The sequence below is a fragment of the Puma concolor genome, chromosome D3, assembly GCF_028749965.1.
Source record: "Puma concolor isolate L17-30 chromosome D3, mPumCon1.1.hap2, whole genome shotgun sequence".
In the NCBI taxonomy this organism is placed as follows: Eukaryota; Metazoa; Chordata; class Mammalia; order Carnivora; family Felidae; genus Puma; species Puma concolor.
The window spans coordinates 41,444,510-41,471,318 of NC_141678.1; the positions used below are offsets into that span (position 1 = coordinate 41,444,510).

General features: G+C 40.9%; 2 pseudogenes; both read left to right on the forward strand.

Annotated features, from left to right (window-relative positions):
* LOC147575525 (chromobox protein homolog 3-like) lies at window positions 1–23,987 on the forward strand (annotated as a pseudogene).
* Window positions 23,988–25,452: 1,465 nt separating this feature from the next.
* On the forward strand, window positions 25,453–26,561 carry LOC112868385 (actin, cytoplasmic 1-like; annotated as a pseudogene).
* The last annotated feature ends 248 nt before the right edge of the window (window positions 26,562–26,809 follow it).

Consider the following 26,809-nt stretch of genomic DNA (forward strand, 5'->3'; position numbering starts at 1 on the left):
ATGGCCTCCAGTAACACTACATTGCAAAAAATGGGAAAGAGGGACACCTGGGTAGCTCAGTCGGTTAAGCCTCCAACTCTTGGTTTTTGGCTCAGGTCATGATCTCACCTTCCTGAGTTTCAGCCCTGCATTAGGCTCTGTGCTGACTGGGCAGAGTCCATTTGAAATTCTCTCTGCCTCTACTCCGCTAGCCCTGTCTTTGTCTCTTTCAAAATAAAAAACTTTTTAAAAATGGAAAAGAAACAAATGGAAGAAGTAAAAGAGGGGCACCTGGCTGGCTCAGTTGGTTAAGCATTCAACTCTTGAATTTGGCTCTAGTCATGATCCCAGGATCGAGGAATGTGGGAGGGAGCCCTGCGTCAGGCTCCGCACTGAGAATGGGGCCTGCTTAAGTTCTCTCTCTCTCTCTCTCTCTCTCTCTCTCTGCCCTTCTGCCCCCCTTCTGCTCTCTCTCTCTCTCTAAAATAAAAAATAAAAATAAAATAAAATTTAAAAAGGAAGAAGTAAAAGAGTTGAAGAGCCTAAAGTACGGTAGAGGGTGGAGTAGTTCTTTAAGTGGAAGAGATTTACAGATTCTGACAATACTTGAAAACCTAAAGAAAATTTAGATCATCCATAGTTAATCAAACTTTTTTTAATTCTCAAAAAGCCATTAAAGAAAAAGGACAAAGAAAATCTTTATCTGACAGTGAATCTGATGATAGCAAATCAAAGAAAAAAAGAGATGTTGCTGACTAACCAAGATGTTTTGCCAATGGTCTTGGTCCTAAACAAATACTTAGTGTCATAGACAACAACAAAGAATTAATCTTTCTCATGAAATGGAAAGATGCAGATGAGACAGACATAGTGTTGGCAAAAGAGGCAAACATGAAGTGCCCTTAAATTGTAATTGCTCTTTAAAAAAGGAGACAAACTCTGCATTCTTGTCCAGAAGATGCTCAATAATTGTTCATGTATATATATATATATGTCTTTTTTATGAGTATTTTTTTTTTTTTGAGAGAGAGAGGGAGAGAGATTCCCAAGTAGGCTCTGCACCATTAGCATGGAGCCAAACATGGTGCTTGAATCCACGAGCCATGAGATCATGGCATGAGCCGAAACCAAGAGTTGATTGTTTAACCAACTGAACCATTTTCATTCTAAAGAAAATCAAATTTAATCTGTTCATTTTGAGTAGTATTGAGAGAATTATTGGGTTGTTTTTGGTTTTTGCATCAATAGCACTGGTTACTTTGGACAAATAAAAATGAAGCTATAGTTGCTTCATCCATCAGAAAAGAACACATGATACTGTTGTATATTATTCTATCTGCATTACAGAACAGTTTTTCTAAATGTTAAAAAAATGCCCATAGTCATCACTGAATCAGAACTTATGTTTAACCTATAATGGCTAAGGACCATTCTGGGTATTTTGTTTAAGTGTTTTTGTGTGTATACATAAATACAAGTGTAAATGGTTGTTAATGGGGTTTTGTTTTTGTTTTTGTTTTTGGGGGTTGGTTGTTTTTTGTTTTTTGGTTTTTTTTTTTTGCATTCACCAAAACAAAAATAGCATTTTACAACCATGAGTAAGTTCATGTTGTTTCTGGGATGCCATCATTCTGAGCAACCCAAGAAATAGATTACTTCAGGCTAAGTTGAAAGTTTTCTGAAGCCAGAAACTCTCAACCAAATAGATGATTCTATAATTAATTAAACAATTTAAAGTAGACATCACAATTCCTACTTTATCTATAATTATATAAATGTAACAGTTTATTTGCAAAACTCCCTGAAAGGAAAAAATTTTATCACTACCAATAACCTAACCACTCAGGGGAGAAAACTAAACAAATAATGGTGTTTTTTAATAAGCCAAACAAGGCTTAGTTAAATGGGCATTCAAAGTTCTTCTTAGAGAACCATTCCTTTACAAAAGGTTGAAATCCTTGTGTTATATTGATTGAAAGATCGTAATTCATGGAAAGTGTTCATGAAACCAATCAGATGATGAGAAATGTTGCTGTTTTGGACCTACTGCATAAATGAGCAAACAAACTTTTGTAGTTAAACTATTGATTTGCATATTTTTCCTCTACCCGACCTATTCCTTACACGTAGGTTCAGTCTTTTCAGTATTTGTGTTACTGGTCCAGCAGAAGTCAGGAAACACAGTAACTCTATAGTAATCAGAATGTCATTCAACTGTGTATTGCTTACTTTATTGTAAATATTGGTAAACAGTGGTCAGTAAACAGTTTTACATTTAAAAATCTTAGTAGGGGGCACCTGGGTGTCTCAGTCAGTTAAGTGTCCAACTCTTGGTTCTGGCTCAGGTCATGGTCTCACGGTTTTGTGGGTTCAAACCCTGCATTGGGCTATGTGCGGGCAGCGTAGAGCCTGCTTGGGATTCTCTCTCTCTTCCTGTCTCTCTGCCCCTTCCTTACTTGCCCTGTCTCTGTCTCTGTCTCTCTCAAAATAAATAAGCTTTAAAAAAATAAAAAATAATTTAAAAAAATTTTAAAAACTTAGTGGTTTCAACCAGGAGCCATGTATTTACTCATGATTCTGAAATTTGGACTCAACTTCACTGGGCAGTTCTGCTGGTCTCACTTGAGATCACATCTACAACAGAAGTCACCTAGCAGCCTGACTGGGGCTAAAGTCCACGATGGTCTCATTCACTTGGCTGGCAGCTGAGACTATTGGGAACTGAAGCTCAGTTTACCTCTACTAGGCATCTCTAATGAGCTTGGTTTTCTTACTTGGCTGTCACAGAATTTCAAAAGGAAAAACTCTAATGTGCAAATGCCTGTGAAAGCTCTGCTTGCATTGCATTTGCTGATGTCATTTGTCAAAGCTAGTCATATAGCCCAACTCCTGAGTGGTCCTATCCCACAATACAAGGAAGCTTACAGAAATCCCTGCTGATTCTGGGTTAGTGCTGTTGTCTGTGTACTGTGATGAGACCAGTTTGATAAAATATTATAGGTCTAAGACAGTTGGCAGAAAGAAGGGGGAGAAATTACAGTCTTGTTAGGATTTGCTGATGAAGTTAAATTCTCCTCAAATAAAATACCTAGAATATAAAGAGCAAGGAAAGGGAGTTTTTGAATACTCCTATCTTCCCAACAAAATTTTCTTGTAAGTTTATTTGAGAGGGAGCGTATGAACCGTGTGAGAGTGGGAGGGGAAGAGAGAGGGAGGGGCAGAGAGAGAGAATCCCAAGCAGAGGGGGAGGGGCAGAGAGCGAGTCCCACCCTGACCTCATGGAGCCCCATGTGAGGCTCAAACTCATCAACTGTGTGACCATGACCTGAGCTAAAATCAAGAGCCAGAGGCTTAACCAACTGAGCCACCCAGGCAGCCCTCAAAAAACAAAACTTTTAAAAAAAATTTTTAACGTTTATTATTGAGAGACAAAGACATAGCATGAGCATGGGAGGGGCAGAGAGAGAGGGAGACACAGAATCTGAAGCAGGCTCCAGGCTCTGAGCTGCCAGCACAGAGCCCGATTCAGGGCTCGAACTCACAAACTGTGAGATCATGACCTGTGCCGAAGTTGGACGCTTAACCTACTGAGCCACCCAGGTGCCCCCCAAATGTTTTTTAAGTACACTTCTTAAGGTAAAGAAAGGTAAGGACAATTTCGGTGACTCAGACTGAGTTCAGACTTTGACAGCTAAAATTGTTTATGACTCTGAGCCCCAATCTACCAGGTTGGTAGAAAACATCTGGAGGTTCCTTTGTTTCTAGTTTTAACAAATTCTAAGTTCTGGGGCGCCTGGGTGGCTCTGTCGGTTAAGCATCCGACTTTGGCTCAGGTCATGATCTCACAGTTCTTGAGTTCGAGTCTGGTGTCGGGCTCTGTGCTGCCGGCTCAGATCCTGGAGCCTGCTTCAGATTCTGTGTCTCCTTCTCTCTCTGGCCCTCCCTCACTTGTGCTCTGTCTCTCTCTGTCTCTCAAAAATAAAAAAGGTAAAACAACAACAACAACAGCAAAAGTTCCAAGTTCTGAGTAGTGGGGAGAGAAGCTCATCGTTGTCAACATGGCCTCTTTAGATCTGATGGCTTCCTGTTGCTTTTGTGCTACCTCGAACATGGGAACCACTTGCAAGGCTTTGATCTCATCTGCTTAGGTGTGCTATATAGCTAGCTAGGAGAGTTGGGAGTACCCACTCTTCTTACCAGCCCAGAGGGAATCTTTCTTTAATTTTAATTTTTTTTTTTTTTTAATTTTTTTTTCAACGTTTATTTATTTTTGGGACAGAGAGAGACAGAGCATGAACGGGGGAGGGGCAGAGAGAGAGGGAGACACAGAATCGGAAACAGGCTCCAGGCTCTGAGCCATCAGCCCAGAGCCCGATGCGGGGCTCGAACTCACGGACCGCGAGATCGTGACCTGGTTGAAGTCGGACACTCAACCGACTGCGCCACCCAGGCGCCCCTAATTTTAATTTTTAAAAATGTTTACTTATGGGGGCACCTGGGTGGCTCAGGTCATGATCTCACAGTTTGTGGGTTCAAGCCCCATGTTGGACTCTGCGCTGACAGCTCAGAGCCTGGAGCCTGCTTCAGATTCTGTTTCCCTCTTTTTATCTCTTTGCCTCTCCCCTGCTTGTGCTTTCTTTCTCAAAAATAATAAATAAGTAAATAAATAAACAAACTCTTTTCAAATGTTTATTTATTTTGAGAGAGAGAGAGGGAGAGAGAGAGAGAATTCCAAGTAGGCTCTGCACTGTCAGCACAGAGCCCAACACAGGGCTCAATCCCACGAACCGTGAAATCATAACCTGAACCAAAATCAAGACTCAGATGCTTAACCCACTGAGCCACCCAGGTGCCCCTTTAATTTTAATTTTAATCCATCTCTCTTCATCTTTCTTCAAGGTACTCTATCTATCCCTAGAAGTCCTTCACTCATTTTCATCCCCTCTCCAAAGCCCTTTGAATTCCTCTAAGAGCTTAGGTCTTTAGAAAAAAAGTTCCCAGGGGGGATGTATCTTTTCTACTCTGCACCTTGTTTCAGTTATCTATTGCTGTATAACCAATTACCTTAAAACCTAGTGGCTTAAAATAATAATTTTTTCCTTTGTTTCTTTTTTTAAGTTTATTTATTTATTTTGAGACAGAGAGTGTGTGAGCAAGTGGGGGAGGGGCAGAGAGAGAGGGAGAGAGAGAATCCCAAGCGGGCTCCACACTGCTAACGCAGGGCTCAAACTCATGAACTATGTATGAGATTGTGACCTGAGCCAAAACTGAGAGTCGGACGCTTAACCGACTGAGCCACCCAGATGCCCCCAAACAACAGTATTTTTCATTTTCTCATGATTCGGCAATTTTGGCAAGGCTTGGTGGAACCAGATTTCTCTGCCCCTGATGGTATCTGCCCAAAAGAACTTGGGCAAAAAAAAAAAAAGAACTCTGCCCAAAGAACTTGGGCAGTTCTTTGAGGAGTCACATCTAAGATGCCTTACTCATATAGCTGGCAAGTTGGCGCTGGTTGTTTGCTGGGAGCTCTGCTGGGCGTGTTGGCCAGGACCCTCAGATCTCTTTCTCAACTCTTCCTCATGGCTAAATTAGGATTTTCATAGAGGTGGTCTCAGTGTAGTCAGACTAGTGGCTGACTCCCCCTAGAGCACAAAAGTGGAAGCTTGCAAAATTGAAGGTTTAGGACTGGAACAGCATTACTTCTGCCATACTCCATTGGTTAAAGCAAGTCATAGGGCCAACCTAGATTAAAGGGAAGGGATGATACCACAGGCAAGAATATGGGAGAAATGGGTCTTTGAGGGCCACCAAAGTAATTGTGACAAAGTTCTCCTGGGGCAAGAAATCACACAGTCTGCTATTTTCTTGAATTACAGTAGGCAGTTGGTGGGGTTGGTTATGGGAAAATCAAAGAAGGAAAAACGTGTTAAAATAAGCTAAGATCTCAGAATATATCTCCAGCCATATAAGCCTTTCCCAACTTTCTCCTGATATATTAGCTTTAATTTCCATGTCACTTAAAGAACCAACTTTGAATAAAACACCTTAAACATTTTAAATTAACGGTTTGATTGTGTTTTCACCTTTTGATAATAAAACATTGATTAGTATTTCCTTCAAAACAAATCTATATAGTTGCCAGGACCATAGGGCCAGCAGCACCCTGGCCTGGGCCTCTGAGCCTTGTAGCCCTGGTCACACCCCATCCAGCCTATTGCCTGGGGGGCTCTGCTGGTGGGAGGAGGACACCACGGCTAGAGAGGTCTTAAAACTGGACAAATCTATCCAGCAGAAAAAGATATGTCACTGAAGAAGCAAAGAAGGTCCCCAGATATTGGACTGCCAGCACTGCAGCATTTTAAAGACCCAGGATTCTTGTTTGAAGCAGAATAACCCTTCTCAGACTCTGCCCAGGATAAATTAGCGGCTGAAGAAAAAACAAAAAACAGGGGCACCTGAGTGGCTCAGTTGGTTAAGCCTCCGACTTCGGCTCAGGTAATGATCTCATGGTTCGTGAGTTCGAGCCCCGCATCCGGCTCTGTGCTGACAGCTCAGAACCTGGAGCCTGCTTCGGATTCTGTGTCTCCCTCTCTCTCTGCACCGCCCCCCCCCTCCTGGTCTGTCTCTCTCTTTCTCTCTCTCTCTGTCTCTCAAAAATAAATAAACATTAAAAGAAAAAAACAGCCGTGAAGAAGAAAGGTACAAGAACACATGCAGACTTGGGGGTGCTCCAATGAATAGGACACAGATTTGGAAGGATTCACTCATTCACTCAGTCATTCCTCAAGTATTCATCTCTGCTCCTTCATCATGTTTAGGAAGAAAACACATGTTTTGTATGTCCTCATTACAGCAATGGGTTTTACATAAACTATCTTATTTAAGTATCACATCCACCCCAGAAAGGCCGTTTTACAATTTAGCAACCTGGAACTCAAAGAGGTTAGTCAATATGTTCAAAACTTATACCCAGACTGGCCCCAAAGCTCTGCTACTTGTTCTTCCAAATATTCTTTAACTAAAGGAGATGGGGTACCTTTGCCACCAATAGGAAATTCCCCATGTCTGCCATCAATACCAGTCAGCTTTTGTTCCTGTAACAAACATTCCAAAAATATCAATGATCTTTTTTGAGAAAACACTTTCTGTACTGATGTACAATTAGCATAGTGTTATATTAGTTTCAGGTCTGTAATATAATAATTCAACCATTCTATACATTTCTCAGTGCTCCACGCGATGAGTGTACTCTTAATCTCCTTCATGTATTTCTCCCATCTCCCCCCCCACCCACTGCAACAGTCTCTTCTCTGTATTTGAGTCTAGATTTTTGTCTCTTTTTCCTTTGTTCATTTGTTTTCTTTCTTCTATTCCACATATAACAGTATATATAACCTAAGTTTCTGTTAAAGACGTATAGCCACCACTCAACTTAAGAAAAATAGTATTCTTGATATTTTGAAGGCCCCTCCCAAAATAACATCTCTTTACTACTAAGGTACTTTCTGTTTTGAAATGTGTAGGTATTCACACTCAGATATCACCTCACGCCAGTCAGAGTGGCCAAAATGAACAAATCAGGAGACTATAGATGCTGGAGAGGATGTGGAGAAACGGAAACCCTCTTGCACTGTTGGTGGGAATGCAAACTGGTGCAGCCACTCTGGAAAACAGTGTGGAGGTTCCTCAGAAAATTAAAAATAGACCTACCCTATGACCCAGCAATAGCACTGCTAGGAATTTACCCAAGGGATACAGGAGTACTGATGCATAGGGGCACTTGTACCCCAATGTTTATAGCCGCACTCTCAACAATAGCCAAATTATGGAAAGAGCCTAAATGTCCATCAACCGATGAATGGATAAAGAAATTGTGGTTTATATACACAATGGAGTACTACATGGCAATGAGAAAGAATGAAATATGGCCCTTTGTAGCAACATGGATGGAGCTGGAGAGTGTGATGCTAAGTGAAATAAGCCATACAGAGAAAGACAGATACCATATGGTTTCACTCTTAGGTGGATCCTGAGAAACTTAACAGAAACCCATGGGGGAGGGGAAGGAAAAAAAAAAAAAGAGGTTAGAGTGGAAGAGAGCCAAAGCATAAGAGACTCTTAAAAACTGAGAACAAACTATGGGTTGATGGGGGGTGGGAGGGAGGGGAGGGTGGGTGATGGGTATTGAGGAGGGCACCTTTTGGGATGAGCACTGGGTGTTGTATGGAAACCAATTTGACAATAAATTTCATATACTGAAAAAAAAAAGAAATGTGTAGGTATTTTTTCCTTTTGTTTACGATAGGTTATTTGGTTTCCAAAAATTTTTGAATTTTATATAGTGTAAAGGAAAAACAACACTCGCTGTGTGTCTCCTCTACTTTCAATATTCCACTACAACACTACCTCAGTTCTGGCCCTAGATGTGTGTTTCCCACATAGCAAGCAGTTCTGCAACACCAGTAGGGCCCCTACAGTTTAATTAGATCCCGCAGGTGAAGGGTTCCGTCCTACAGGGCTGCCTCCTTTCTGCTCTTCAGATGCTCAATCACAAGTCCATGTTGTCACCTGTGCTTCGGACACAATGGCTATTAATTGGAGGTTTCCACTACCCCATCCTGGGGTTCAATTAATTGGTTAGAGCAGCTCGCAGAACTCAGGAAAACATTTACTTACCAGATTACAGGTTTATCATAAAAGGACATAACTCAAGAAGAGTTAGAGGGAAGAGATGTCTAGGCAAAGGTATGGGGGAAGGGACATGGAGCTTCCATGTTCTCTCTCTCTCTCTCTCTCTCTCTCTCTCTCTCTCTCTGTCTCTCTCTCGGCTCTCCACTGTCCCAGAACCTCTGTGCCTTCATCAATGCAGAAACTCTCCAAACCATCCTTCTGGGTTTTTGTGGAGGCTTCATTACATAGGCATGATTGATTAAATCATCAGCCATTGGTGGCTGATTCAACCTCCAGTTCCTCTCCCTTCCTAGGAGATGGGTGGTAGGTGGGTGGGACTGAAAATTCCTCCAATCCTGGTTGTTTCCACTGGCAAACAACCTCCATCCTCAGGGCTTTCTAAGAATCCCCTCATTAACATAAACTCAGAAATAGTTGTAAGGGGGTTGTTATGAATCTCTCTTACCACTTAAGAAATTCTAAGGGTTTTAGGGCTATGTGTCAGGAACAGCAAGATCAGATATACATTTCATATTATAAATCACAGTTATCACATATACTTTTATATATTCTTCTGCAACTACTTTTTTTTTTGCTCGAATATTTGTGACATTCATTCATGCTGATGCATGTAGCTGTAGTTCATTCTATACAATATTTCTTGATATAATACATTTTTTCCATTCTATCAATGGACATATTATTATTATTATTATTATTATTATTATTATTATTTATTATTATGTTGGAGACCCATTTAATGTGGTCGTTCAAGGCCTGGGCAGAGTGGAGTACCCAAGAATTGGTCAGGCAGGCAAGGTGGGTGGGTGGCAGGCCCACACCTGACCCCCAAATGGGATGCCAGGAGGGGGCTGATCCAGGCACAACAAGGGGAGGCCCAGATGACCTGTAGGTCAGCCCTTGAGAAGCTATCTAAACCAGGTGATGAATGCCTAGGCCAGAGCCTAGCCCAGGGAGGTAGGGTTGGGGTTGGTTAGGGGCTCCCAGAGCCTGGGGGCTGACATCACTAGGACCCTCCCCCATCTGCTGCTGGAACCCAAGGCAGAACTCAACTATCAAGTGGGACTCAAGCAGCTCCTGGAAGCAGGGGTGGAGGTGTTCATTTTTCCTCTATATGGTCCAGACAGGAATTGATCTAGTCCAACATGGCAGCATATCCTGCTTCCCTGAAGCTGTTGTCCCCATCTGCTGTGTTTACCTCCAAGGGATGCCCAGGTCCCCACTGGGGCCAACTTTGTGGGGCCACACAACAATGGAGGAGCACGGTGACCATTATGCCACCAGCCTCTCCTGGGAGGAAGATGGGCTCAATAGATGTTTTAATTATTTCTAGGATTTGGGTTTCTTGTTTGTTTCTGCTTTTTAAAAATCAGGCTTCTATGAATATTTGTGTGTTATGTTCTGACTTTCTTATGCAATGGATATACCGCATAGAATATATATCAAGTGTCATAGAGTATGTGTACTTATAAATTTACCAGATAAGGCCAAAATTTTAAGCAAGACTGTAGAAGAGTTACTGCCCACTCCCTTCCCTTGTCAACACTTAGGAGTGTTTTTTACTTGAAATTTTTTTTTGTCCTGGGGCACCTGGGTGGCTCAGTCGGTTGAGCGACCGACTTCGGCTCAGGTCATGATCTCGCAGTCTGTGGGTTCGAGCCCCATGTCGGGCTCTGTGCTGACAGCTCAGAGTCTGGAGCCTGCTTCGGATTCTGTCTCCCTCTCTCTCTGCCCCTCCCCCGCTCATGCTCTGTCTCTCTCTCTCTCTCTCTCTCTGTCAAAAATAAATAAACATTAAAAAAATTAAAAAAAAATTTTTTTTGTTCATCTGGTGAATGAGAAATACTATCTCATTATGGTTGTAATTTGCATTTCCCTCCTTATAAATGAGATTGAGCATCTTTCCATATGTGTATTCCCTCATTGTGTTTTCCCTTCTGTGAAATGCCTCTCACATTGTGTGCCCATTTTCTATAGGTTTATCTGACATTTACAATTGATTTTTAGGAGTTCTGTCTATATAGTGGCTACTAAACCATGGCTGCTTGTATATCTTGTTAACATCTTTCCCCAGTTTGTGGCTTGTATTGTTCCTTCTTTGGGAGATCTCTTAATGAACAGTAATACTTGATCTTAATATAATGTAATTTATCAATTATTTCCATTACGGTTAGTGTTTTGTGGTCTCCTTTTAACAATCCTCTACTTCCAGGGGTGCCTGGATGGCTCAGTCGGTTAGGCATGCAACTCTTGGTTTTGGCTTGGGTCATGATTTAATGGTTCATGAGTTTGAACCCTGTGTCAGGCTCCACCTGACAGTACAGAACCATTTGGGATTTTCTCTCTCTCCCTCTCTCTGTTCCTCCCCCTTCTCTCTCTCTCTCAAAATAAATAAATAAACTTAAAAAAAATAGGGGTGCCTGGGTAGCTCAGTTGGTTAAGTGTCCAGCTTCGACTCAGGTCATGATCTTGCAGTCTGTGAGTTTGAGCCCCATGTCAGGCTCTATGCTGACAGCTCAGAGCCTGGAGGCTGCTTCGGAATTTGTGTCTGCTTCTCTCTCTCAAAAATAAATAAACATTAAAAAAAAATAAAAATTCCTCTACTTCCAATGTTTTCTCAAATTTTATTCTTAAAGTTAAAATTTTTTTCCATTTAAAAATTGTTTTCTTTAATTTCAATGGAGTTTATTTGTATCATACTTGACAAAGGAACTGATCTCATTTTTTTAACAAATAATTAACTATTGAGCATCATTTATTAAATAGTCAGCCTATTTTTCTCTGCTATATCTTGTGTAATTGAATGCATTCTGCTGTTCCTAGGTTTTCTAGAGTGTTGTTTTGGTTAATCTTTTTTTTTCCTCTCTGGTAATATTGCACTGCTTTAATAATCTAGTTTTATTTATTTATTTATTTTTATTTCCAATAGAGAAAACCACCTCACCTTATTCTTCAGGGGTGTCAGGTCATGTAGTTTATTTTTAAGTGTCACTGAAGGAGTGATGATCTCTTCCTCTTTTTGCCTAGTGTTTTCTCACATAAGAGATACTTGAGGTTGTGGTTAACTGCCATTTCTACAGTAGCAAAACCCATAGTTTAATAAGGAACTGAGTGCAGTATAAACTTTTAAAACTGACTGGTATTACTTAAGACTAAAGACTTAATTGTGCTTGGAAAGCTGTTATTTGCCTCCACATCAAGCTCACTATGAGATTCCCCCAAACCCTTTTGCATAGTGTTCTTAACTACTCTGTGCATTCTGATTCCATTACTGGACTAACAGACAAAGTTTCCTAACAACAGAAGGAATAAATTTTCTAATCACTCACTGCTTACATAAATTTTTTTCCTTCCTGGATTTTCATGATTTTGCCCAACTGAACCAAATGGAAAAACTTGATTCTATTTGTATATAAACATGCATGTGGCAAACTTTTAAAGAGGAACAAAATTGAAAACTTTCTTGGGGTTCCTGCGTGGCTCAGCCTATTGAGCTCTTGGTTTTGACTCAGGTCATGATCTTGCTTTTTGTGGGTTCAGGCCCTGTGTCTGGCTCTGTACTGACAGTACAGAGGCTGCTTGGGATTCTCTCTCCCTCTCTCGCTGCCCCTTCCCCACTTGTGAATGCTCTCTCTCAAAATAAATAAATAAATAAACTTAAAAAAAATTAGAAAACTTCTCCTTCAAATTCTAAAACTAAAATTGACCCTCTGGACTAGAATGACCCTGTGACTTCTCCACCCTCTCATACCCCATGTTGAGAAGCTTATCAGCAATCAAAAGCAAGAGAAAAATTATATATGTGTGAGTGGAATAATAAGATCTATCCTAAAAACATAACTGTAAGAACACCATTTTGTGCTGACGCTATTTTGGACATCTAGTACAGTAAATAGGGTACCTTATAGTACCTTATTTAGAGGATAAATAAAGTGATAATTAAAGATCTGTTGTTCATTCATTCATTCATTCATTCATCAAATGCTTGTTGTGTGCCAACTAAACATTGAGGATAAAATCAAAATTCCTATCTTCATGGTGTTCATATTCAATAGGAGGAGGCAGAAACAATTTAACAATGAAATATACAGAATGTCGAATGATGATTAATGTGCTGTGGAGAAAAATTTTAAAGGAGGGGAGTCCTAGGAGCCGGAGGGTCACTATTTTATACAACGGACAAAGAACATTTTCTGATAAGATGATATTTGAGAAGAAAGTTGAAGGAAGTAAAGGAGCAAGCTGTAAAGATCAATGAGACAAATGTTCCTGGCAGAGGGAAAAATAAGTGCAAAGATCCTGAGTTTTGAGCATAGTTGGTGTTGTGATAGAGTAATAGAGGATGGGAATAAAAATAATAGAGAGAGAAATGGGGGAGAGAAGGATTAATGGAAAGAGGCTTGTAGGTCACTGTGATAATTTTGATATTCACCCTGAATAAAAGGGAAAGTATTGGAGGACTTTGGGCAAAGGAGTGATATGGTCTGACATATATAATTTTAAATGGTTTATTTATTTATTTTGAGAAAGAGAGAGCACACGCAGGGTAAGGGCAGAGAAAAAGGGAGAGAGAGAATCACAAGCAGGCTCCACGCTGCCAGCATAGAGCTGGACACGGGGCTCGATCCCGTGGTCTGTGAGATCATGACCTGAGCTGAAATCAAGAGTCTTAATCAAGATGCTTAACTGACTAAGCCAGATAGGTGCCCCATGATCTGACACATTTTTTAAGAGAACTACTCTGATGACTATGTTGAAGATAGACTGTAAGAGGCTTAATGGCTAGAGGCTGACTCAATAATCCAGACAAGAGATAATAAGGGCTTGATCTAGGCTGGTAGTGAGGGAGCTGAGGTGCAGTGGTCAGGTTCTTGATATATTTTGAAGGTGAGGCTGACAGATTTGCTAATGGATTGGCTGTGGAGAATGGGAAAAAGAGAGGAGTCAAGGCAATCTCATATATTTGTTTCTCCCTGGGAAGTACAATGCATACTTGTGTTTTTTTGGCTATGCAGCCTCTCAATCTCCTATATTTGAAGGATTCCCATCATATAAATTTAGGTGCCAGACAGAGCACATCTCTGACTGAATGTGTGGCTGTAAGTGGCAGAAACTCCTTATTCTAGTCTCCCAGGCCTCTGAGACACACTCATGTGACCAATCAGACATTAATGAAACAGCAACCATCGCATCCAGCCAGTGGAGGCAACAGAGGCACTTTAGCCTAGGGTAGAGTGATGTCCACTCTGGAGCTGTCAGTGGTGTTCTCACGGAAGCAGTTCTTGGTTCTAGTCATACTTTTGGCTATGTAGCTATTAAGTCGGGTTTTCCAACCTCCCAGGAAATCCACAAGCTACACAGATTCCTGTCAAAAATAATGTTTCTGTCATTTATTTATATTTTTTATTAATGGAGATTCATTCCTTTTTAATTTTTTTAATGTCTATCTATTTTTGAGAGAGAAAGAGACAGAGTGCAAGCAGGGGACAGACAGAGAGACAGAATCCAAAGCAGGCTTCAGGATCTGAGCTGTCAACACAGAGACCAACACGGGGCTCAAACTCACGAACTGTGAGATGATGACCTGACCTGACGTCGGACACTCAATCGACTGAGCCACCCAGGTGCCCCAATAATGTTTCTTTTAAAAGAGCCAGGGATAGTTTTTTTTTTCCTTGCAACTAAAAACCTTAATTGATATATTGCAGATTGATATTCCTACTGTGAACGTAGTCATAATAATAACTGCCAATAATTATTGAGTGATTGAGGCACTTATTGCAATTAATTCTGCTAGATAGATATTATTTCTATATTGTAAATGAGGAAACTGAGACATAAAGGAAAATCACTTGTCCAAGGTCATATGGCTAGTAATTGACAGAGCTGGATGAAAATCCAAATTTATTTGACTCTGAAGCCTGAACACTTATACACTATAGATAAATTCATTTGGGATTCATTTAATATTGTGAATTGAACCATTTTTTCCCATTAATTCAGTTCTTTATGTAACCTCAATGTATATTCACACCAAGTATCAAATCTTCTTGAAATCCTCTAACTCTGTAGAACTTAGGGCTAAAATATTAAGGTGTGTCATTGTTTTGAAAACTTATTCTCTAGCAAGAACCATAAACGTAATTAAAAATAAATTCTAATATTTGTTAGTATTGTTTAAAATTTAGGCAAAATGAGTTGTTTTTCTGAAAGTTTCAGTTTCAGTAGACTTCGTTTTGATCAGTTAGAAGTTGGAGGCAAAGTGCTATACTGGCAAATACACCAAGCTTTTCAGATGGCGTCTATTACCATTAAGACATTATGTACCATGGCAGATTCAAAAGTACACACTTATTGTGCTCTTTTAAATACATTAGATAAAACATCTATATTTACCTAAAATACAAGGGTTTGAATATTTGAAATTCACAGCTTTAGAAAAATGTTGCTTATGCATAAGAGGTGTAGCCGAGAAGAAATGAAACTGTCAGAAAAGAAACTGTGGTTTGTAAGTGTCTGGGAGGCTCTGAGAAGGCTCGGAGGAGCATATTTTTCTCATACAGCATTAAAGAGTCAGCATGGTGGCAGGGACAAGAGAACTAAGCTACAAGTAAAAACATGTGCTCCCAAGTGCCAAACTTAGCCTCTATCTCGCTATTCAGCTAAGGGCAATACAACAAATACTGCGTGTAAAATTAGTGAGTCAGAGATGAATAAAACAGGCACAGAAACAAATAACTGTGATGCCTTATTAAAAGTATTCATCCATGGGGCGCCTGGGTGACTCAGTCGGTTAAGCGTCTGACTCTTGATACCAACTCAGGTCATGATCTCACAGTTTGTGAGATCAAGCTCCCCCACAGGCTCTGTGCTGACAGCTTGGGATTCTCTCTCTCCTCTCTCTCCCCCTCCGCTGCTTTCTCTCTCTCCCTCTCCCTCAAAATAAATAAACATTAAAAAAAAAACAATGATTAAAAAAAAAGTATTCATTCGTTAATCCATTCAGCACTTGCGGCCAATCCTATGCTTTTTGTGTGCCAAGCACTGGGGTTTCAAAGATGTACAAAAGAGCATTCCACCCCATCCCACCCACAGGGTATAATGATCAGCCTCACTGCACTGACATTCCATTCTCCCTCCATAACCTCCTCTCCCCTTTCTGTGGCCCTTCTCGGCTCTTTCTTCCTCTACCAATCACCTCCCTACATGATTAGTTTAACTAACCTAACCTAGGCTCACACAGACTTTATTCTACCAAGTAAGACTTTCATGCCCTGGGCTGCATAGCCCACACCCCAGGCCAGAATGATCTTTAGAAATCTCAGACTTTGAAAATGTGGTTGTGTCTCCCACTCCACAAATAAAAGTACAAACATTACGAAACTATAAGATGAGTAAAACTATGTATAATTAATCTGTTCTTCCAGATATTCTAAACCCTAGAAAATCTCATGCAATTTATCATCTTTTCTCCACGAGAGGAGAACATATCCGAGCACATATCAACTTTTGCATCCACATTCATGGGGTTCATCAATTTTCTGAGGTCCCTCATGGGCCCTAGATGACTGTAAAATACTGTTTATCCTTGAATTCAGAAAAGGGTTAGTTCTTAAAGGCCGTGGAGTCAACTTAAAGGTTTTGTACTCTCTCAGGACAACAATGGGAGTAAGAAACTATTGAAGGTTTTGGGTTTTTTTTTAAGTTTATTTATCTATTTTGAGAGAGCAAGAGAGACAGTTCAAGTGGGGAAGAGGCAGGAGAGGGATCCCAAGCAGGTTGTGCAGGATCAGTGTGCAGAGCCTGACGTGGGGCTCAAACTCACAAACTGTGAGATGATGACCAGAGGCAACATCAAAAGTCGGACACTTAACCAAATGAGCCAACCAGGCACCCCAAGGAACTATTGAAGGTTTTTAATCTAGGATACGGTGCATTTAGATTAGCACTTTAGAAAATTCTCTGACTGTAGTATGAAGAATGGATCACTAATGGATCACTTAAACTAAGCCCTGTGGGAACCCAAGTGAGAGATTGTAGTTAACTGCTAAAGGGTGCTGATTTCTTCCTGGGGTGATAAAAATATCTAAGGTTAGACTGTGATTGTACACATTAAATGGGTGAATTTTATGATATGTGAATTATATCTCAATAGAGATGTTCTCAAAAAAGCAACAGATTAAAACATAAAAACTCTCACATCTAAATAAATAAATAAATAAATAAATAAATAAATAAATAAGTCATGGTTGTGTTATGAACTTGTATGAAAGACTTTTAAGATATAAGAGAAGGGAGTGGGGGGAAGTAAGAGTCAAGGATGACTACCAGGTTCTTAGGTTCAGGCCACTGGGTGGATAACGATACTTTTATGGTGATGGGAAAATATAATGATCTTAGTAAAATGTAAGGGGTTCTGGAGGGCACAATACAAAGGGCTGGAAGGGAGCACCAAAGGAATACTCAGGAAACTGACCCATTTAGGAAAGGTTGGACAAACTTTCCTAAATGTGTCATCAGTACGAAGGTGTCAGACTTCTTTTTGAGGACTCCAGAAAGACTGGTTCACCAAATTCAAAACACACTGAAAGGGAAAGAAAGGCAAAATGATCAGAGGTACCAAATTCACATTATTCTATTGACAATGGGAAAAAACACCCAACTTTTTTTCTAGAGAATCCAGATTTGCAGGAAATTTTCCAGGGTGTATTATTCTGGAGACAAGAACAAGACAGGAATACCCTACTATTTTCAGTTTACCTAACAGTGCAAAATGGTTTTGTTTTGTTTCTAACTGTAGTGTGTGATGTTCTTAATCATCCTGGGAGCAGGACAAAGTGTGAGTTTTGCTTTTACAGATTAGTACTGGAATAACTCCTGCAGAGGGAAAGGAAAGGAGGCAGGAAGGCTGGGACTAACAATGTGTAAGTATATAGTGGGGTGGGCATGGCAGGCAAGTGAGTGGGGGAGAAAATATTAAAGGCGGAAGTATTCACTGTTACTAAGGTTCCTACCAGTCCTGTATGAGCACTCGGGTACATCAGAGGCCCTGTGAGGCCACACAGAAGCCAGGGCATTACTTTCCAACCTTTGACTTTGGCTCCAAATAAAATGTTGGTGAGGATTCATTCTGGTACTTGGAGAAGATAGAACTGAACACCGGAGAGAGATCCTACTCAGATGGTTGCAGAAAGACATTGACTGGCTCAACGAAAGCCACCTTCTTAAGGATTTAACAGCAGCCCAACTTGGAAGTTTCAGGCTTCCTCTGGTGGCAAATTATAGATAAGGTATTTATAGCCTTTCTCTAGAAAGAAAGAGTCAAAGTCTACAGGAAATTACCACCTCCTGCAATAACAAACTAAAGTCTTCTCAGTTGGCAATAGAAAGTGAATTTACACACGGGCTCTATAAAACAGCTAGATATTGAAACTCCAATCTTGCACTTGGGAATCTCTTTACGTTGCTTTCACCACCAGCTCCCTCTTTAAAACTCTATCACTGTCACAAACACAGATCTTCTCCTTAATTCCTGGCAGCACAGCTGAGATCCTGCTGGGACGATCAGGCCGAAATATGCATAAGAAAAACATGTAAGGGGTGTTTAACATACAGATTCTTAGGTTCCATGCCCAGATATTTTAAATCAGTCAAGTACAAACATACCTTATTTCATTAGACTTCACTTTATTGCGTTTCACAGACACTGCGTTTTTACAAATTGAAGGTTTGTGGCTACCCTGCATCGAACAAGTCTGTTGGTGCCATTTTTCCAACAGCATTTGTTCACTTTGTGTCTCTGTGTCACATTTAGGTAATTCTTGCAGTATTTCAAACTTTTTCACTATTATCATATTTGTTATGGTGATTTTTTTAATGTTTATTTATTTTTGAAAGAGACAGAGCAGGAGTGGTGGGGGGAGGGGGAGCAGGGGCAGAGAGAGGGAGACACAGAATCCAAAGCAGGCTCCAGGCTCTGAGCTGTCAGCACAGAGCCTGACACGGGGCTTGAACCCATGAACTGTGAGATCATGACCTGAGCCGAAGTTGGATGCTTAACTGACTGAGCCACCCAGACATCCCTGTTATGGTAATCTTTGATGTTTCTATTGTGATTATTTTGGGGCATGATGAACTGTGCACATGTAAAACAGCAAACCTATGTGATAAATGTTGTGTGTTCTAACTGCTACACCCACCAGCTGTTCCCCTGTCTCTCTCCCTTTCCTTAGGCCTCCCTATTCCCTGAGACATAGCAACATTAAAATTAGGCCAATTTGTTACCCTACAATGGCCTCTAAGTGTTCAAGGGAAAGGAAGAGTCTCACATCTCTCATTTGAAATCAGAAGCTAGAAACAATTAAGTTTAGTGAGGAAGGCCAGTTGAAAGCTGAGATAGGCCAAAAGCTAAGCCTCTTGCATCAGTTAGGCAAGTTGTGAATGCAAAGCAAAAGTTCTTGAAGGAAATGAAAAGTGCTAACTCAGTGAACACATGAATGATAAGAAAGCTGAGTCAGCCTTAGTGCTGATATGGAGAAAGCCTTAGTGGTCTGGATGCAACATTCCCATAAGCCAGAGCCTAATGCAGAGCAAAGCCCTAATTCTTTTCAATTCTAAGATGGCTGAGAGAGGTGAGGAAGCTGCAGAAGAAAAGTCTGATGCTAGCAGAGGTTGGATCATGAGGTTTAAGGAAAGAAGCTATCTCTATAACATCCAAGTGCAAGGGGAAGCAGCAAGTGCTGATGTGGAAGCTGCAGCAAATCATCCAGATCTAGCTAAGATTATCAATGAAGGCGGTTACCCTAAACAACAGATTTTCAGTGTAGACAAAATAGCCTTCTATTGGAAGAAGATGCCATCTAGGAGTTTCATAGCTAGAGAGGAGAAGTCAATGCCTTGCTTCAAAGCTTCAAAGGACAGGCTGACTCTCTTGCTAGGGCCTACTGCAGCTGGTGACTTTAAGCTGAAACCAGTGCTCATTTATCATTCTGAAAACTAATACCTTAATATTAATACCTTGATTATTCTTAATTATTATTCTTAAATATCCTTAATACCTTAAGAATTATGCTAAATTTACTCTGTGTGTGCTTAAGTGGAGCAACAAAGTCTGATGATGACACATCTGTTTACAACATAGCTTACTTAATCTTTTAAGCCCAATGTTGAGATCTACTGCTCAGAAAAAAACAAAAATTCCCTTTCAAATAGGACTTATTGGGGCGCCTGGGTGGCGCAGTCGGTTAAGCATCCGACTTCAGCCAGGTCACGATCTCACGGTCCATGAGTTCGAGCCCCGCGTCAGGCTCTGGGCTGATGGCTCAGAGCCTGGAGCCTGCTTCTGATTCTGTGTCTCCCTCTCTCTCTGCCCCTCCCCCGTTCATGCTCTGTCTCTCTCTGTCCCAAAAATGAATAAACGTTGAAAAAAAAAAATTCAAATAGGACTTATTCATAATGCACTTGGTCACTCAAGAACTCTGATGGAGATGTACAATAAGATGAATGCTGTTTTCGTGCCTGCTAACACAACATACATTTGGCAGCTCATGGAATCAAAGAGTAATTTTGACTTTCAAGTCTTACTATTGAGAAAATACATTTCACAGGGCTAAAGCTTCTACAGACAGTGATTCCTCTGATGCATCTGGATGCCTTTGAGGGGCTCTAGACTTCAGTGGAGGAAGTAACTGCAGATGTGATGGAAATAGCAAGAGAACTAGAATTAGAAATGGAGCCTGAAGATGTGACCAAATTGCTGCAATCTCGTGATAGAACTTTAAAGGATAAGGGATTGCTTCTGATGGATGAACAAAGAAAGTAGTTCCTTCAGGTGGAAACCACTCCTGGTGAAAATGCTGTGAACATTGTTGAAGTGACAACAAAGGCTTTAGGATATTCCATAAACTTAGTTGGTAAAACAGCAGCAGGGTTTGAGAGGATTGACTCCAATTTGGAAAGAAGTTCTACTGTGGGTAAAATGCTATCAAACAGAATTCATGCTACAGAGAAATCGTTCATGAAAGGAAGAGTGAATTGATGTGGCAAATTTCACTGTTGTCTTCTTTTAAGAAATCCTTCTGCAATCACCACCCTAATGAGTCAACAGCCATCAACATGCAGGCAAGACCCTTCACCTGCAAAAAAGTTATGATTCACTGACAGTTCAGGTGATGGAGAACTATTAATAACTAAAGCATTTTTATTTATTTTTATTATTTAAAAATTTTTTTAAATTTCTTTTGAGAGAGAGAGAGAGCGAGCAGGGGGAGGGGCAGAGAGATAGGGGAGAGAGGATCCCAAGCAGGCTGATAGTGCAGAGAGCCTGATGCAGGACGTGATTTCATAATGGTGAGATCACGATCTGAGCCAAAATCAAGAGTCAGCTGCTTAACCAACTGAGCCAACCAGGTGCCCTTACAATAAACTATTTTTAAATTATGATTTGTACATTGTTTTTAGACATAATGCTATTGCACACTTAATAGACTACAGTATAGTATAAACATTACTTTTATATGCACTGAAAAACCAGAACATTCATTTGATTCACTTCATTCAAATAATCACTCTATTGTGGTGGCTGGTGATTATAATGGAGGTAGTCCAAATACCATATTTTGAGAAAGACTGGACCAAAGGGGACAAAAGAGTGATGGATATAGAAAAGAATATAGAATCTGATTTATAAAACACTGGTGAATCTTTTGCAGCTTACAGCCCTTGCCTTAAGATGGGTGGAGGTGGTCTGCCCCTGTTAGTAGTCTCTCAAACATACAGTTCATTCCCAAACAAAGCTCAGAGAGAAACACAAATTCCCTCATGGACGAAGTTTCCATTTCCTATCTAGGTTTCACTTTCTTGAAAGAGAAGCTCTTTCCTGACAACTGGATCTTACTTATTCTTCCCTTACAAGGCAGCTGACCTGTCACAAAGGTAGGAGTCAGCATCCTCATCAGAGAGACACAAGTGGTTCATTTACTTTTACATGAACACATCAATTATGAGAAACAAGGACAACTTGTATTTTTCGCATTCCTCAGTGTCTTTGTTTTTTAGTTCTAAATACTCTCATCAGTGATTTAGTTCATGTTGACCTCAGCCGGACTCAGGTCTGTTTCTCTTCACAGACCCTCCTTCAGTATGAGGTGAACATCACCCCTGTGACTCATTGCCTCCCTGCTGTCTTATGGCGTTTAGCTCCCATATTGCTTCTGGAATGTGATTTAGAAAAGAAATACTCTCCAAAGGAAAACATAAGGTTGCAAAGATAAAACCGCCTAAATCATACTGGATACATTGTACAAAGAGAACCAAGCATCCCTGTTGCCCATCATATGTAGGTGAAATGTGGACTTTTTCAAGAAAGTTAGTTGGAACAAAATATGCACAAACACTCTCAATTTTCGTGTTTTTGTTCTTCAGTGTTAGAGTAGATATTTCCTGCTTCTACAGCTGTTGGGTGTGTCCCTCCTCCTGTTTCTGTGATCTAAACCTAAAAAAAGGTTTCTCAAAAAAGAAAGAAGTTGAGTAGAGTTGCAAGTACTCACACACACACACACACACACACACACACACACACACACACACACAAGATACTTCATAGGGTCCTATGAACATTTTAGACTTTTAGATTCACAGTATCTCAACCCTTTCCATTTTAGAAAACATTTTTGCCTTATGGCCTTACAGTATGAAACTAAACCTGTCCATTTAGCTGTCCTATAGCTTTTTCAGAACAAACAGAAATTTATAGTAAATAGTGTATTGTCTCCAATTTTGCTTCTCTAAGAAAAAAGACTGCTTACAACTCAAAGCCAAATTCCTCAAGGTGTATTCTAGCTCAAAGCCAACGACAACAGGAAGGGCAAGTACATGGTATCTTATACTTAATAGGATTTTGTTATTCTCTCCCAATGTGCTGAAATCTCCTCACAGAGTAGGTTATCCATGGAAGTGCAGGAAACACTGGGTATCTGAGGTAAGGCTCACCTTAGATATTTTGATTACTGCTAAGCAGCCTCCTGCCTCTACACAAGCCATATTTCCAATTGGTCTGCTTTCTTGGAATTTTTCTTTGAGTGCTTCCCTAGAGCTACAATGCAACTGAAGCTTTTCCATGGCCTTTTACTTAGCCAAATTACGGTCCCCAACTGGGACCTTTAATCTTAATTTCAGCCTGAGAAAGTGCAGCACAACTCTGCTAGTCAGACTATGATATGATAAATCAGACTATGATAAATAATGTTTTGAACAGGATTCAGGCCAACACAACAATGTTTCTAATGAAACACACTGAAGACTATCCTGTAGTTGCAGACATGGCCCCTTCTCAGAACCCAGCCCTTCTCAGAACCCACCAGCACAAGCACAAACTCTATTCTATCTTACTGAGACGTCTCATGACCAGTTCCTCTTAACTATAGCAAGTTCAATAAACGCAACTTTTAAAAACAGGTATGGCTTGGTGGTCTTTTCTTTGGTTGCTGGGCTTTAACTGGCTTGTATTAGTTCTGGATGACTTCTTTAATTCTCAGAGTGACTGTCCTATAGAATTGGAGTCCCCTTATTCTCCCTTTCACTAGAAGCCACACTATCTTACTCACTTAATGAAGCTCCCCACGTTCCCTTTCTTTGCCCCAGGATACAGTTTCCCTAAGAAAAGACACCAGAATATATGCTGTTCACAGTTGCCAGTTATCCAATTACTCACCTTCTCTTCACCCATAGATTGGGTGTATCCACCGCAGGGTCATATGGGATTTGCTGCCTTCAGTACCTACTGCTTGCCCATCACCTTCCTCCAGAGGCATCCTGCTGGATGTGTGAGAGCCACTTTAGCCTTTCCCCTCCTCCATGGCCAACTTCATTTCTGGCTTGATTTAATTCCACATCTTCTCTTGGTGCCTGAGAATGGACGATTTCTTTCTTTCTTCCTTTTGTTCTTTCGTTCTTTAATTTTTTAAAATGTTTATTCATTTTTCAGAGGTGGATAGAGACACAGCATGAGCAGGGGAGGGGCAGAGAGAGAGGGAGACACAGAATCCGAAACAGGCTCCAGGCTCTGAGCTGTCAGCACAGAGCCTGATGCGGGACTCAAACTCACAGACCGTGAGATCATGACCCAAACCAAAGTCAGACACTTAACTGACTGAGCCACCCAGGCGCCCTGAGAATGGGCAATTTCAAATAACCAGCTGTTTCACTTCTCCATATTTCTATTCCAGGATGTGAGACATGAGGGTGTAGGTATGAGAGCAGATCTGGAATTCCTTTTCCAAGGTCCAAATAACTTGGATCTTCACCTTTCTGGTGCCTAAGAAACGAAGCCTCTCAAACAGACCTACTTCTATCTTCCCCAATCCAAAACTGTCAGATACCTAGGGAATCAGTTTTATAACCATTCCATTTCTCTCCCACCACATTCGTGGAGTTTTGCATTGTCCATTCTTGTGAGCAAGGACCTAAAGGCCTTCTTTTATAAGCTTGGGCAACTAATTTGTAGAGAACAGATGTTCTTTTTACTTCTGAGGCTGAAAGATAAGCAGGGAGTAATTTTTCTTTGTAATTGTACTGCTCTGTTTGTGTCCTCTTTTAGACATAATACCACAGGACTTCTCCAAGGTGAGCGTATCTCTGCTAGTGAACAAACTAGCTTCCTCAGCACCTTCTTTAGGAATTGAAAGTTTTGCCGGTGGAGAGCTACTCATTACCCTATCCTCCACCACAATGGAGTCTGATCACCTCCTTTTCACAGGCAAACAAGTCAGGGGCCTTCCCCCTTTGTATCTTAACCCAGCAATTGTCTGGTAGGTGGAGTCTCATGCCTGAGAACTCATATCTTCCTTCCCAGTCAGAGGTTGGGAAGTCTGTAAGGGATGACTATCTCACTATCATAACCCTCATACAGATCGTTGGTGGAACTTGTCTCCCACTCCCTCTGTTGCTTGATATTAGACATTTACCATCCCAAATTTAACTGCATCTCCGCTGCCCCGCCACACTGCAACCTTGGCTAAGTATGCCACACCCTTGGCAACTTCACTGACCAAACTCCATAGGAGTTAGGGAAGCAATCCTTTTTATTGATTTCAAGTTGTTCCCTTGGGAGATGTCTCTTCCTCCTTCTGAATGGTTTGACACCCCAGTGATACCACATAGAGAAAAATTTAATGAACGCCCCTGAAAGTCGGTATGGTATAGTAGTTAGGAGTGGAGGTCCTGAAGCCAAAGTGCTTGAATTCAGTTTTGCTATTCACTAAAGAACATTACTATTTACTAATGAGAACTTGGTAAAATCACTTAATCTTTGTGTTTCTCAATGTATGAGTGATCAAGTCAAAAAAAAAAAAACAAGTCAATTATGGAAACTTTAGTTATATAGCTGATAAGGTATATCTAATTGATAACATATTAAATGAAATATCTCAGGAAGGGAATACTCTTCTCTCTCAATTGCCCATGAACACTCACAAAATCTATTAGGCCACAAATAAAAACCTCAGCAAAGTCCAAACAGTAAACAATGAAGACAGTATTCTCTGATTATAATCCAATACAACTAGAAATTAATAAAAATCAGGGGGATAAAATTTCTTCTGTGTGGAAATATAAAACTATTTTAAACAATGTCGACAACAAACAGAGGTCACCAACTGAAGCTGTAGACAATAATAACACAGCATACAAAAACTTGGGATGCTACTTGCTGCAGTCAGCCTGTATTCCACGTGCTCTTGTGGCTCAGCTTCCTGGCTCCTCTCCTCCCAGCTCTCGTGGATTGCAATACAAGAAGAAATCACCATACAACTCATTGATAATGGCTTTGGTATGTGTAAAGTTGGCTTTAATGGAGATGATGACCCCCAGACGTATTCCGTTTTGTTGTCAGGCAGCCAACACCAAGGTGTCATGGTGGACATGGGGCAGAAGGACAGCTACATAGGTGACAAAGTCCAGAGCAATTGCTACAGCCTGACCTTGAAGTACCACATGGAGCACAGCATCATCACCAACTGTGATGAATTGGGGAAAACCTGGCTTCACACCTTGTATAACGAGCTACATGTGACTCTGGAGGAGCACCTGGTCCTGTTGACTGAGGCACTCCTAAACTCCAAGGCCAATAGAGAGAAGATGACTATGATCATGTTTAAGACCTTCAACACCTAGGCATGTATGTGGCCATGCTGTCCCTTTATGCCTCTGGTCACACTGCTGGTACTGTCATGGACTTTAGGAATGGGGTCACCCAGACGGTGCTCATATACTAGGGCTACACTCATCCCTAGTCATCCTGGCTCTGGATCTTGCTGGATGGGACCTGGCTGACTACCTCATGAAGATCCTCATGGAGCATGGCTAAAGCTTCACCTCCACTGCTGAGCAAAAAATTGTACATGACATCAAGAACTCTGCTATGTTGCCCTGGACTTGCAGCAGGAGATGGCTATCATCTTGTCCTCCTCCTACCAGGGGAAGAATTATGGGTGGCCCAGTGGTCAGTACTCATCAACAATGAGTGGTTCCTCTGCCCAGAGGAGTTCTTCCATTTCTCCTTTCTGGGTATTGAGTCCTATGAGATCACATCCATGAGACTACCTTCGACTCCATCACGAAGTGTGATGTTTACATTCAGAAAGACCTGTATGTCAACACAGTATATATGGCAGGGCCATCACATACTCTGGCACTGCCATAAGATGCAGAAATAGATCACTGCCTTGGCCCACAGCACAATGAAGGTCAAGATCATCACTCCTCCTGAGAGTAAGTACCTAGTGTGGAGTGGGGAATCCATCCTGGCCTCACTGTCTACCTTCCAGCAGGTGTGGACCAGTAAGCAGGAGAAGAACAAGTTGGGCTTCTCCATCATCCACTGCAAGTGTTTCTAAACGGACTGCAAGAAGATGTATAACATTTGCTGCATGAGGTTATTCAAAAGTATACATTTGCCTCCCTCATGCTGGCCTCATGAAACTGGAATAAGCCTTTGAAAAGAAATTTATCCTTGAACATTGTATCTGACATTAGCACTGGATTGTAGAATTCGCTGCTGATTTTGATGTTGTATTCAAGTTAACTATTATCTTGATATATGTTTAAAACCTTGCATGTATCTTTGATTTAAACCATCAGTACA